This window comes from Amblyomma maculatum, chromosome 5 (genome assembly GCF_055883805.1).
Source record: "Amblyomma maculatum isolate TAMU_Amacu chromosome 5, ASM5588380v1, whole genome shotgun sequence".
In the NCBI taxonomy this organism is placed as follows: Eukaryota; Metazoa; Arthropoda; class Arachnida; order Ixodida; family Ixodidae; genus Amblyomma; species Amblyomma maculatum.
This window is the reverse complement of record NC_139348.1, coordinates 29392382-29404993: the sequence shown is the minus strand read 5'-3', so window position 1 is coordinate 29404993 and position 12612 is coordinate 29392382. Positions and strand designations below refer to the sequence as shown.

Here is a 12612-nt window from a genome sequence, read left to right as displayed (position 1 = left end):
GCTAGAAACCTTTCGCTGTCGGAATAAAGGCCAGTTCGCTTAGTTAAAACCCCGCTGTTATGCACCTCGGCTTGAAAAGGACGCCGCGGTCGATGTGCGAAATTGAAATTCTCTCGGAAAATTGAAAAAAGAAGAGGGAGACAGGGATGCGGCGCGAGGAAAGAGCGCATGCAAATTAAAAAGTTCTCTTGTGACGCCATAGCTGCGGCCATGTCTGCACCCAACAAAGCAATGCGCGGTTTTTCCGTGCATTAAAATTTCACATTGGCCGTGCACCGAGGAGCAAAACTGTCGAATCGTATCCCCCTGAATCTCGATGAGGCTCAAAGAAAATTTAAAGAGGTTTAACAATCATAGCCACTGGCCGCAGCCGCTGCTTCGATCGTTGCACGCTTCCGCACTTTGCAAGCTTCTCGGCTGCGGGTCAGTCTAATTTCTCGCTGTTGGATGGTTCCGGAAGCCTTTCTGGCACGGCTGCGTTCGCCATCATTAGCGAAAGTGGCCTCCTCTACGCCACGCCACCTGCTGGATTTACCCGACACTACGCTCGGGGACCTCGCCCGAACTCACCCAGATGGCTTGTGTGTACGGCGTATTACCTAGGCTGAATGAAGGAGCGGCACAGATGGAACTTGATGAAGACATTTGCTGCGTAGCGGCTGGGTCACAGAAGCTGATCTGTTAGTTCTGGTGCGGGTTTGAAACCCAGTCGTAGCAATGTTTTTGTTTGTTTGTTTGCTTGGCGCAGTTGTGCCGTGGCGTAGATGTTGCTGGCGTAGGCACAGTACCTAGCTTCCGCAGATTAATGACACCTGAGAAGGAAGATGACGACGTTTGTTGCACAGCGCTAGATTTCAAGGTCAGATGTTGCCAGAAGACCTTGAAGTTTGGCATGGGAGAAGTACAGCTTGCTCTCTAATAACGAGATAAAGCAGGAGCAGTGGACACCAATGTGCGGAAAACGCAGCGGAAATTCGACAGGAAAGTCTTTCTATTGATCGCTTACACGGAAGCTCCCGTATCTCTTCTCATGCTTTGTTTCGCTTTCTGTCTTTACTCAAAGCGTTAGAGGGGACATCCGAAGGAAGTGCTATGCCTGCTGTCGCCATTAATGGCACTAATTCAGTACATGGTCGCCAGAAGTATTGACGTCACACATAGCAATAGAGTCACTCGACGAGTTTTCTAGTCACTCTAATCACGGGCAATAGGAGGTATGACGCCAGACACGGAGAACGTCACATGAAGATCGAGCTATACCATGATGTCAAGACATAATACGCGCGACCGTGCGGCGTTTCGTTCGCGCGGTTTGATTGAAGTTTGGTAGGTGGGCCTGGTTCTCCATCAAAAGTTCATTTTTATGCATAAGTGACTAAGTAAAAAAACTGCGCTTTAAAGAAAATGGTTTGAAATTTGCAGAAAGGGGGATCGAACGGTGTGCACAGGAACGCTCTGCCTCCAGAGACACATGTTTTTTTTTTCTTCAGCCTGTTCTTGCAAGTACAGGAAACTCCTTTTCCCCTGACTTTGCCTTTGAGCTGTTATGTCAAGTTTTGCCTAAAGTTTTCACTTGTTTGTGTTTCTATTGTTTTTATCTCAACAAAGAACGTTGCCGGGCTAGTTGGTTTAACATCTTTAAATAACAGGGAAAAGACCCTGGCGCAAAAAGTTAAAGCACTCGAAAGGGGGAGACAAGGGGACAACGGACAGGCGCCATCCATTGTCCCCTTGTCTCTCTCTTTTGCGTGCTTTAACTTCTTGCGCCAGGGTCTTTTCCCTGTTTTTAAAAGATGTTTTTATGGTTTTAGTGTTTTGACTCTCCTTTTGCTACAATGTTCTGACTCTGCTGTTGCTACGATGTTCTGACTTTGCGTTTGCTATGATCGATGGTAACTCGGGTTCTTTTTTTACGTTTACGCTTGCTTTAGTTTTTTGTTTATTGTTGTTTTTTCAGTGTGTTCTAGCGTCTGTGTTTTCTTGCGCTGCTCCGCTACATGATGACCACTACCAAGCTTAGTAGCGCTTAGTGAATTGATGAATACCCGCGCAAAAAAAAAATGAGAGCATAGTATCGTACATTCTTGGCGCGAACACGAAAGCTGGTAGTCGCCCTTCTCAAAGCTCTACTGCGTTCGATCCTTCATCGCATTGAACCGAAGCTGTAATGCATGCATAATACCGCGTCTCCGGATCCTTTTTTTCCTGCTCCATTTTGCTTCTACGCGCCCGACCACGTCGGACGCAACGCCGCTTTGAGAGAGCGACCACCTGCTGCGTGTTCGAGCCAAGAATGTACGATACTATGCTCTCATTTTTTGCACGGGTATTTACCAATTCACTAAGTGATACATCCCGAATCCTGCGTTCCTGACCGTCATGCGACTTTGCCCTGTATCGCATGCACGCCATGAAGAACAAAAATTGGAGGATCCTTTAAAAGTTTAATGCGATAAAGTTATCGCGCCCCGCTCGCATCGCCTTTTTGTGCTCTTCAGCCTCAAAACGACAAACTTATCATGACACACCATTTCATTTCTCTTTTTTTTTTTTTGTATTTAGTGCAGGGTGACATTTTACTCCTGCCTTGATTTTGATCGGCAATCAGATAACCTCCGTTCGGTTATATCTCCCCGCTTAAAGTCAGCAGTGTTTTTTCTCTGTTCTTAACCTCCAATGCTTTGAAGACGATGGATGAATGTATAAGGCTTTGAATCGAGCGGCGGCTCGCGCCATCTGTTGCGGCAGTGCCGTTTGATCGAATGATTTTTCCAGTGAGCGCCGCATTGCAAGAAAGCAATGTGGAAATGTTCTTCGCTACTCGCTCAAATATTACTTCCGTAATTAATTTATTTCTAATTAAGCACCTAAACATTAGCTGACTGTCATAAGGCAATGCATACTTTAGGTCCCCACTTATCCGGAGAGCAGCAATGCGCTTCCGTCGCAGTTACGTGCTGGCCTCGCACTGCGAAGAAAACGCGTGTCGACTCCGAAGTTTTCCGCAAAAGTTTTAATGTTTCTTTACTTCATTTTGATTTTCGCATTACAACCACAACGCCGACACCAGCTTTTCTGCGACACGAAGCCCCCAACGTTATACCGTGTTAAATCATCGTATGGAATTGACACTCCGCTAACGTCGAGAAAACCGAATGCATCTTGGCGTATGTTGCAGCCTTTTTAATACCGCGCTGTAGGCCATCGCGGATATCAGATCACAGCAATCTAGAAAGACATGCTCGATGCCCTCTTGTTAGCTTTGCAGAGTGATACGAGTTTCCGCCAAACGCGAACGTGCTTAGCGAGAGGGGCGAAGGAAGGCGGTCTTCCAACACGATCGCATTTGGATTCCTATGAATCGCTTACGAGCTTTGGTTCTTCTAAGGCGAAAGCCTTATATGGCTCATGCTGTCGCGGACAAAATATGTCTCCTTTTGCGGCGGCTCTGGTTGGCCGAGGCGGGATGACGTCATAGAGGTCTCGACTAATCACAGAGCACCACCACAGTATGCGCGAATGTGTGCCTTATATGGGCATATGTCAATCTATGATCAATTACTAATTTGAATCAAGCGTTCGCTAATTGATGGCCAATAAATAATGCATTAATGAACTAATTATTGTATAAAAGTTGTTTAATAATTTATCTACTCAAAGACTAATTATTGGTCACATAACTGATGTCTAAGTAATTGATCAATTACTAATTAGTGCCAGTTGCGTAGCAGAATGCGGAACTCAGGCTTTCGCCTTTCACTACTTTAGTTGCTAAACTCCCTCGTAATTTTTTTTTCGCTCTAGAAAGCTCCACTGCGCTAAGGCACTGAGGCTACAGGTGACCCTGGTAATCCCTCCCTATCGGCGGTGGCGCAATTCTTTTAGGTGTTGATGACAGAAAATTTTGCTCTCAACAATAGATGCACATCTTCCGCATACGGATTCTTCCTCTGCAACAGATTCAAACACACAGATAGTGTTACAGACATGATCAACTCTGTTGGTTTAGAACTCCTTCAGGCAAGGCGCGCTGAAGCAAGGTTGAAAGTTTTGTACCTGATATAGAACAATCTGATTAAAATTAATTCCCATGACTATATTACTCCTGTTTCGCGCACAAGTACGCGTTTTAATCATGGAAAAATGCTAGAAGAATTGCGAGCATACTCCAATACAGTTAAACACTCATTTTTTATCGTAACTATTACAGAATGGACTCCAACTGCCGATGTGTGTAGTGAACAGCCCGAATGTAGAAATATTTATTAATAACTTGAGAGCCTTTTGCAAGTGAAACCTTTGTTTCTTTTTTTTGCATCATCTGTTTGCTCTTACATGAAGCTCGTGCATATTTTGTTGTACCTTTTTTTACATGTACCTTTGCTCACCCCTGCTTGGAGTCAAAAGAGTTCGCAGTATCACAAAATATAAACAAATAAAATAAATATCGACACAGCTAGACGAACCATAGAATCGGGTTTTACTCATAACAAAGAACTAATAGAATTACCTTCAGTGTTTCTATATCATCAATAATTGACACCTTCCTACCAAGTGCGCGAAAGCGTTGGGCTTCCGTATAGCCTTCCGCATAGCTGTTTCCACGCCAAGAAATTTCGGGAAAAAATCTGGGAAATGTTTAGCCGCGCTTCTTTCACATGTTTTATATCTAAGCGATAACAATTAATATACTCGCAGATGCTCCTTGACCAGGCTTGCATTTTTTCGCTTTTTAACTTCAAGAACGCCCCGACTAGTTTTCTATCCTGACTTATAGTCACTCTGAACGCAAGAAAATAAACTTGAGAAGCAATATTAAGCTGGGCGCCATAATCTTAAACCCTATGTGTAAATATTTTTCTGAAAGTAGCTCAACATGTTCCGCATTTGCCTCACAATTGGTTAAAACGCATCCCGTTGGTTTTATATGGCAGCTTTTATCTATACGCTCTGCCAACGCAGAAGAAGACTTTGAAGCCAAAGTATAGGCCGTTCCCATCATCATGTAAACAGCATATCTCACAACATCCCATAATCGGATCACAATTAAGAAGTGCGCCACAAAGTTGCACTTGGCAAATGAGGTTATGCGGGTGTGACACAAGAGTTGCCGACTGTGCCTCCGCGGAAAGTGCAGGGAATAGATTCCGATTATGTGCATGAAATTTCAACTACACCTCGAGTTTACTTATTTCTGGGTCCTGTATACTTTCTTATCTTTTTTTTTTTTTCTTTTTTGTTTAGTGAAGGAGGGTGGTGGAGAGGTGTGGGATGCGTATGTGGAACACTTTTTTTTATACCACTAAATGCTTTGCGACGAGGGGATATGACTTACAGAAGGTGTTTAAAACTTTAAAATAAGTTTTCAGCCCAAACTCGACATATGCGCGAAGCACACTTGTAAAGACAAAATGAAAAGCGCTTGCTGTATTATGGTGCGAGCCGCCGCTTTGGGACAAACGCGACTTCTAAGACCATATCTTGGAGCGCAGGTGTTTTAAGTGCGAAGTCGCCGTCTCCGGCAGTAAACCGAACTGCACGGCGACCGCTTTACGACTCACTTCCTAACCTTGGCACTTTGTGTACTCCTCGCACAGAGCAGAGTCCATGCAGTACATTTCTTCCTCGCCCGAGACGAGCGAATTCTCGGCTGTTAACGCCAGAGCTTTCTCTTAAAACCCTCGACATCCGAGTATAGCTGTCGTCAGCACGACGTACTTAACTTGCTGCAGAAACAACGCCTGGTATTTATTTTTTCCTCTCGCACCTGGCCGCCAACAACACAGGAGGACTATAACACATCTTTCTAGATTAAAAAACAAAAGAAAAGCTTTTAAATTCTCCCCAGTTAGAGCAGCTTTGCTGCTGGATAACAAGCGTAAGAATTTCTGGGCGTTCACTACGCTGTTGCTCCTCGTGTTATCTGTTGTGGGTTAAAAACGTCAAAATAGGCAGATAACGATCGGCGATTACCTTAAACAGTGGCTGGATACTACATTGGCGATCTAATGCTTTATATTATGAATATTACCACGGCTGGAGGCGCGGGGTTCTATCCCCAGTGAGCTCTATTACCCACCCGCTGTACCAAGGGTGCAGGCACTCGCCTGGCTGCTCGGCGAAATGCTTGGAGCCTTGGACCCCATCATGTATAATAAAGAATGCCCGCGTCACGAAGCTCTATAGACATGGCACCGCTAGCTCCACAAAAATCCATCATCATAAACTACAAACATTTTATGAAAAAAGAAAATGTAAGAAAGACCGAACTTCTATACCAAAAAGCCTATCGGCTCTGACTCGGTGGCCGTGACGTTTGGCCTTTAAACTTGAGGTCGCGGGTTCGATCCCAGCCATAGCGGTCGCATTTAGCCGAAACGAGATGGCAAGGCACCTGTATATGCTGCGAGATGTCAATGCGCACAAAAACGATTAGAAGACTGTGCTTAAGTCTGCTTAAGAGCGGAAATGATGAACGCAATTTACTGGACAGTTTTCACTAAATGCATTTCATCCTTACCATCATCATCATCGCTGCTATCATCAGTATCAACTAAATGCACCATAATTGTCATCGCTACCACCCCCATTATCATTAACATCATCGTCATCGCTGCCATCATCCTCACATTAGACCAGGAGAATTACGATCAGTTTCTCCCGAGCACGTGGCGTAGTGGTTAGCACTCTCAGCTCGGACTGAAGGAATAGCGGCTCGATTTCCGGCGGATACAGATTTTTTTCTTAAATATTTACGCACCACATGAGTAAACAAAGGGTTCCACCTTAGAAAAAAAAAAGTAGTGGAAATTAATCCGAAGCCCGCGGCGCCCGTAGCCGCTTAGTTAGTTTGCCAGGTAAAATCTAATGTAACCTGAATACTGGCCTCAGTTCCTTCAGCGCAGCGTCTCTTGTAGTCGCCTATTACAGAAACGGAAGTTAAACTATAACCAGAGTTATATCGATCCAATGCAGTGCGTCTAGCTGTGCGGGTCTTCGAGCATTTTCAGTAGTAATGCCAGCCTTCTCGACAACACGCGGGTTTCATCGGTGCCTTCTTTTGTCAAAATAGATCAATACAAAAGCACTCGCGGGACAATGTCTGGCAGAGAATTGCGATATTAAAATGAATAAGCTAAATTAATTATGTTACGTATGCAAGAAGAAAAAAAATGTGTACAAAAATAATAAAATAAAATTGAAAAATCACAGATTCACTTGCGCATGAGCGAGAGGCGTCCGGAAAGCAGTGCACAACGTTCCTAATTATTTGTTTGACCGTGATGGCAGTCATTTAGGCAGTGCCTGTTGACATACACAGGCTTACGAGCTGACACTTCAGGTTAGTTGCCCCGTACTAATCAGGGAGCATGAACATTTTTCTAATGATTTTAGTCGGCATGAAGCAGTAAATTTAAAGTCAACCATTTCTGCCGCCTCTCACCGTGCAAGTATTTCTCTAGAAAATAGATTTGGCTGTAATCACTCTTCCCTGCAGGAACAGCGGCGATCTCAACGGAGAGGTCTTGCATTATCTCCTCTCCGTGATTTTTTTTTTTTTTTAGAGTGAGCAGCTTTTGCTGGACAAGTATAATGCAGTCATTACATTTTGGTTTGTCTCTAGGCTATAGGGTACTCGCACTAGCCAAAGCCCAATTTATGAAGTCTATTCGACCTTTCATATTTGCAAGCAACGAGAAAAAAGAGGGCGTGAACCACTGCATGCGGAGGAGCCAATCAGAAATGCACCATGAGTGACGTCACAGTCGGCGCAGCCAATCAAATAAAGCTCGCTCCACAGCTGACTTCGCAGGCGGCTCGTAGCAGATGCCGTGCTCGGCTAGAGGGTACGCTCACCTTGCGTTGCACTTTCAGCTAGTCGTATCTGAACATGTTCCACGATTGCTCTGCGTATCGAGCACGATGGAGGAATATGTTATCGAGTTCCACGAAGGCCGGCCTATTTGTTTAATCATCAGTCTACGCTGCGCTAAACTATGCTAAAGTACTAACCCACGTTAGACAGTGATCGACCCTGCCAGACCGTCTGTGAACTTTATTTCCTTTTAGTCATAGAGGCACAGACGCCACCACACATCGATTCCTGTTACCAGGCGCCACAGTTTCGGCAACCCTTCCACGTAGTGCATGCGCGTGGTTATGCCAAGTGTATGTGTTCGCTGCTCATGGTGATTGCATGTTGTCCACATGTCTACAAAGTCCTCCACACATGTTGATAGAACGCCAGCAGTTGTTGGTAACTGAAGATTCTCAAAAGGACAACTAAGTCTTATCCTTTCATGTCTCGAACCGAGGTTAGCATAGGCTTCGTACGATAGAAGGAATTTAACCCGGCGAAATGCAAAACCATCCATTGGTTGCGCGATGACACTGAGTTTTAAATGTCTCAGGCGGTCTAATTTAACCCGAGGTAATATATAACATGGCACCTAAAGCCTACTGCTTGACGAAATAAAACCGGTTGGAGTTCAGCGCCATTCCCATGCAACCGTGTTTCTTCATTTAACTTCCCCCTTCCCTCAAGGCGCTGTTAGTGTCAACCGATGAGCTACATAAGTTGCTGCGTCCTTTACTCAGAAAACATTTGCACCAGGGCGGTCGAAGCTCAAAACGAATGCCACTGCTTCTTGCCAATGATGACGTCAGCGTGTTTTGCTTAGAAGCATTGAGAGGGCATATAGCCGCAGTGTTATCTCTAGGTGGGGCTAGTAACAGCTCGATTTACCTGATCTACGAGTAATTCCACAAGAGCAAACACGCATGTTGACAGGTGTAGACGTGCGGGCTTTCTGATTCGTACCTCTAGGAGCATGAATACTCAGAACAATACACACACGAATTGCCCCTATGAAACAAGCCCACCATTCCGATGCCGAACAATTATAGAGTAGGAACACAACTGTCAACGCTGCGTTTACCTCCTCCGATTCCCCACGCCATCCTTATAACACTGGTGTCATCGTTATCATTACCATCATCGTTATCAGAACTATAAATTCATTGTATGCAAAATGCATCTGCCAGTTAACAATGCCCTGTACAAGCTGCGATTACCTGATTGCCGCGAAATTCTTAATTTCGTCCGCCTTTCTCACTCGCTACCCCCCCCCCCCCCCCTCCCTTTCCCTTGCCTTCGCTTGGGATCCAGGCCGTTACCCTTAACGATCGTCAATTTATCTTGCTTTCGAATTACACGGACCGTCGATGTCCGCTTGTTCTTCTTGATTTCGACTAGGAGGTCATTACATCATGTTTGTTTTGCTTTCTTCGTGTCCTCCTGGAGGGCTTTGCTTCTCTCGGACTCGGAAGATCCCCAAGATGCCTTAGCGGCTGTTAACACCTTAGAACATGAAGCAGGATGGCAGCGGCGGCCAAATGGTTCTGACATCCGGGATTCGATCACCGCATGTATCCACCTCTTCTACAATGTGCGAGAACTCTCACCTGGTTATGGCTCCCTGCTTCTCTGGGCAAAATACTTGCAAGACTGGATCTTTGACCCCAGCTCATGCAGACCAAGAACACATTATTCATAGCGCTCTTTGGCCGCACTGCCCTGGCATCATTAAAATCAAATCATCATTAGGACACGCAGAAACCTCCCAGGAGCTCGTGAAAGTGTGTTTAAACTATAGGATGAAGCTGGCACGGCATTTCAGTGCTCATGCGGCTTTCTGATGATGATCACGCAGCAGGTCGTTAGCTCGGGACCTGTCGGGGCCGCCACTTTTCTGTGGAGGTCAAAGTCGAAGATTGCTACGTAAACGGTAATTTCGGACGACATGGAACCCCACCTTACAGTCGAACTTGACCCTGATTGACCCACACTACGCCCCTCACTTCGGCGTCTCAATGACGTCCAGATGTGGATTTTGGACATAGAGAGAACAAAAAGAAAGACAAAACAAAGAAATGCACGTATTTTAAATGTGAGACAAGATGGGACATTGTAAGATAGTGTTATGGGGTTACTGATGGAAATTGTATAAAGTCTCTAAACGGTGCGCAGAAAAAAAAAAGCTTTATGTTTGCCCTGTGCCCGAGTGAAGCAGTTACAACTGCCATGGACAGAGAGGTGTGTTCTTGACCATAAATAGCGGACATCTGCAAGCGTCGCGATGGAGCATATGTAAAACAATTGCGTTCACAAACTGCTTTCCGTTTTAAAAAAATGCGTTTGTCCATAACAGCCGGGTGTGGGAGGAGGGTAAGCCAGGCACAAAGCTAGATTGGCAAACTTACACAAGGGAGCTAGGTCAACGAATATGAAAGCGAAGTCGACGTAAGCGAGAAAAAGATTCTACTGTTGAGTCCATAGACATGAACATGAGCACTGGTTCCTGTTGGCGAACAAAGACAAACCAGTAACGACTATGTCCATACAGTTAGCATGCATACATCCTCAGCTCAAGTAATCTGGCTACTGAGAAAAATGCACACTCAGAGGGACAAAGGTGTGCCGAGCTGGTCGGACCTTCATGTGGTCCATTACTTGCGATAGCTCGACAGTTCCGATATGAATGCAACATTAATAAATGAATCAAAAACAAGAAGTAAACAGAACCAACCTCGACAGCTGACGTCAAGCGTTGTCCGCGACGATCACGTGCAGACGGGGACGATCAGCAGGCGGCATTCTCGCTCACTGTTAAGCGACGATAGAAAACTCTCTGCTAGTCCACGGCATTGGTCCCAAGCGGCCTCGTTCCAGACGCTGCCCCTCCGGGAGGCGGCGAACATGCTAACTGGCCGCGCTCGTCCAAACCGGCGTCGCCGCTCTGCCAGAAACAGCCGGCGCTTCCCGCTGCTCCCGCCGGTTGACCGGAGCCGCAGCCGTGCATCGACACTCGGCGGAGCCCTGGGCGTCCGTTGCCATGGAGACGAGGGCGCGCCTCCCCGGCGCCGCCCTGTGGGACGTTCCCGAAACAGGTGGCCTCTCCTCTCCTTTGGTGATTTTCTCCCTATCTTCCCGTCGCTCCTTTACCTTGCTTCCCGCGTGGTACCTTCTGCCCGCCTTCCCTTTTGTCGCTTCAAACCAAAGCTTCGACGCGGTTGGCGGTGTTCAACAGCTCTACTCGATGCCGCGGCGCCGGAATGAGCTAAGTCGATGTCTTGCGCGTGCCGCCAAGTCGGGACATGACAGGCGTGCTCCCCTGCGCCAAGAGGTAAGGGAAAAGTATTTCTCAGGCGGCCATCAAGATGCAAACAATCTATACAACATCCAAGGCATAGGGATGACTTTGTTAATGATGGAATGAAATTTCGCAAAATAATTGAACTGAAGAGCAAGCAGCTGGTCATTCTTAGAAGGCGTAGTTGACAATCGGAGAAACGAACAAGCACTGCTTCTTTGAACATCAATTTCATTTGTGAAGCAGCTGTGAAATACTGTAAGGCACTGTTATGGAAATACACTCGAACACCTTTATAACGAAGTACCTGGATCTCCAAAATCCTTCGTCACGTGATCAGGTGACTTCCTTGCAAAGGTGTCACATCGCCTCGCACGCAATACGCAATAAAGCAAACTGAGCGCCTTCAGCAAAATAAAAAAGAAAACATATATCTGACATGAATTCCAGAGATTAAATAAGTCGCTAATTTTCTAATGGATAAGTAGTGCCGAAAGTTGGGCGAACTTGGTGAAAGTTCATGGTGAAAAATAGCGCAAAACGTACACGAAGGATGGAAAGACGACACGAACATCGAAGTTCATGGCATGCTGCAGGGCGAAATCCAGAGGTAAAGAGTTACAGATGCAGAACGTGCAATGCCGCTCTATTGTTTCTCTCGTCAAGATTCTAGTTTCACAGAAGCATAGCCCATCTTAATGAAAGGAGAAGGGATATGAAGAGAAGCCTTCACCAAATGTTGCGCTATACTCTTCCGTATTTGCTGAACAGTGTACAAGCAAACTGATGTATACGAATTCACTATCAACAATGTTGCATCACTGTGATTTCGACTTGCTTTTTGTGTGTGTATTATTGGTAATTTAAGTCTTTCACGTTCTGCTTCATACCCTATTCATATACACCTAGCTGCTATTATTGTATTGTAGAGACTGTTACTTATGTAACTAATGCTTGTTTGTGCATACTGCTGCCAACTCGTTGTAGGGTGCGTCGACCTGTGTCAAGCCTTCTTATCGGCACATCCAACATTTTCACGATGTTGAATAAATTGAATTGAATTGAATTTCACGCCCTTTTCTCAGCACCCAAACAGATCAGTGCGAAACGGCCCGTTGCATCCACCTGTTCCGTCGGCGTCTTAGCGTTTGTTGTTTAGAGTTCGCCATTGTTGGTTTCAATCTTTCTGTTATTTCGGACATAGAGATCGAGTAAAAAAAAAAAAAAAAGACTAGTCTAGATTTTTTACAGTCTTTAGACTCGCTCTACGGGCAACAAGAGAATGAAGAACTGATTATGCTTTTTTTTTTCGCTTCTCCACTCGTGCCTCCAGGTATGCATTATTTGTTATTATTTGTTGCTGTGTTAGTGTTTTAATCCTGTATTGTGACGAAGCGAAGAGAGCCTGTGAATTTTTTTACCTCCTCTCCGGTAACGGTTCTTAAGAAAGGGCTACATT

The 12612-nt window shown here is 45.5% G+C and overlaps 1 protein-coding gene across 1 annotated transcript in view; it reads right to left on the bottom strand.

Annotated features, from left to right (window-relative positions):
• Positions 1-12612, bottom strand: part of LOC146187927 (extracellular serine/threonine protein CG31145) — a 266568-nt gene that overhangs the window by 115784 nt on the left and 138172 nt on the right. The window contains exon 3 of the mRNA XM_084603562.1: positions 10590-11174. The gene's annotated coding sequence lies outside the window, so the exon portion shown is untranslated. The remainder of the gene's footprint in view (positions 1-10589; positions 11175-12612) is intronic.